Source organism: Echinops telfairi, unplaced genomic scaffold (genome assembly GCF_000313985.2).
Source record: "Echinops telfairi isolate 266 unplaced genomic scaffold, ASM31398v2 ScPeMD7_6;HRSCAF=24_0, whole genome shotgun sequence".
Taxonomy (NCBI): domain Eukaryota; kingdom Metazoa; phylum Chordata; class Mammalia; order Afrosoricida; family Tenrecidae; genus Echinops; species Echinops telfairi.
In genome coordinates this window covers 5,668,315-5,669,997 of record NW_022103902.1, presented here as the reverse complement: position 1 = coordinate 5,669,997, position 1,683 = coordinate 5,668,315, and the positions used below count along the sequence as shown (strand labels likewise).

At 37.1% G+C, this 1,683-nt stretch overlaps 1 protein-coding gene across 2 annotated transcripts in view; it reads left to right on the top strand.

Annotated features, from left to right (window-relative positions):
* CBLB (Cbl proto-oncogene B) overlaps positions 1–1,683 on the top strand; it is a 248,643-nt gene that overhangs the window by 146,276 nt on the left and 100,684 nt on the right. The gene's annotated exons all lie outside the window — the stretch shown is intronic.

Here is a 1,683-nt window from a genome sequence, read left to right as displayed (position 1 = left end):
AAACGTATCTTGGGCTCCCACTGTCATCCACAGCCTTCTGCAAACCAGATGCTCACAGTTTAAGTTCTGATACTATTTCCCTCCTTCACCTTCGAATTATACGATTTACAGTCCTTTGGTCACTGAAGTTCACCGGTGTGTTTCTTCCATGTGGACTTAGTTGACCTTTCAGTTAGATAGATGGCTGCTTGTTTGGAAACAAGTCTTCAAGACTCCCGATGTTATTTTATCTAACAGCTGGCCACCATTCTCATTTCTTCACCCATATCGTCTGTGGGAAATCCTTCCTTAGGGCAAGTATGGAGCAGGCCTATGATGTAAGAACTAATTGTTCTTCAATAGGAGCTAGGGTTTTGTGCAAACCCAAAGCCTGTGCCCATTCCTGGATCTACGTTTATTTATCTCCCTTTGGCTCCCTTTCGAAACCTCCTTGTAAATTTATGGAAGAGTATCTTATCAATCATCCCCCCGGGAAATAAAGAGCTTCTGTTAATAATGTCTTTGATTAGCCTCTGGTACTAATTTTTTTAAACTGTTTTGAGAGAGGGATATTGGGCCAATGTAGGTTAACTCCATACCGGAATTCTTCATTGATAGAGATCAGTCTTTTCGTGGCCAGACAACGGGAGTTGGTTGTCAGGGAAATTTTCCAATAATATTCACTGTGATTGTCAGTCACAGGTTTACCAGGATAGTATGTATGTATGTATCTTAAACTCACCACCATCAAATTGATTCTAAGTCATTGTGATCCTTTTGGACAGAGAGGAACTGCCCTTGTGTGTTTCAAGACTAGCTATTTGTGGGAGTCGAAAGACTGGTATTTCTCCACGAGCCAGCAAGTGGTTCCCAGCGACTGGCTTTGGGGTTAGCAGCCCAACCAGTAGCCCACTTTGCCATCAGCATCGTTTCTTTAACATTTGTTAATACATAAAATGGAGGATTTTCCCCCTTTTATATGGTTAAAATCATGTGCAGATATTTAATGCAAAATATACTTGAGGAATTCTTAAAGTGTTTGAAGAGAAGTCCTTATCTGTTGGAGCTGTTTCTGCTGTCGCTATTCTTGATTATGAAAAATAAAGACAGATGGGAAAGAGGGAGATAAATAGGTAGACAGAGCTTGTAAGATAGAGTCTTGCTTTTAGAAAACTACAAAAAATATCAGAATAACTTCATATAATAGCTTCTAAAGGAGTCAAATAAGTAATTGAAATCTAATACAGATAATAATTACATTTTTAATGAGAACATTGCTGGCAACCTCTTAGATTATGAGCAGGAGTTAACTTGATAAAGTCTTTCCTGAGGACAAAATGTCACTAATCATTTGGTGAAATGTTCCAAATGGACAGTGAACTGTATATCAGAGCATTCACTGTAGGAGTTCTCCATAATGGGGAAAAAATTGCAAAATACAAAATTATTCAGTAGGTTAAATACACTGTAATATACTCATACGTTGTTATTCTCTGAAATTATTTAAAGGCTGAGATACTCGATATACATGGGAAGTTATGAGTTGTACGCATATTGGTTTCATTGTTGGAAATCCCCTTTAACATGTCCATTGTAAACATTTTATTTGTATAAGGTATATATTTATAAGTAATTGCCCTTGTATGAAGATAAGGATGTATTTCAAAAAAGTAAAATAAAAACAGTCAAACCAGTAACAATGTT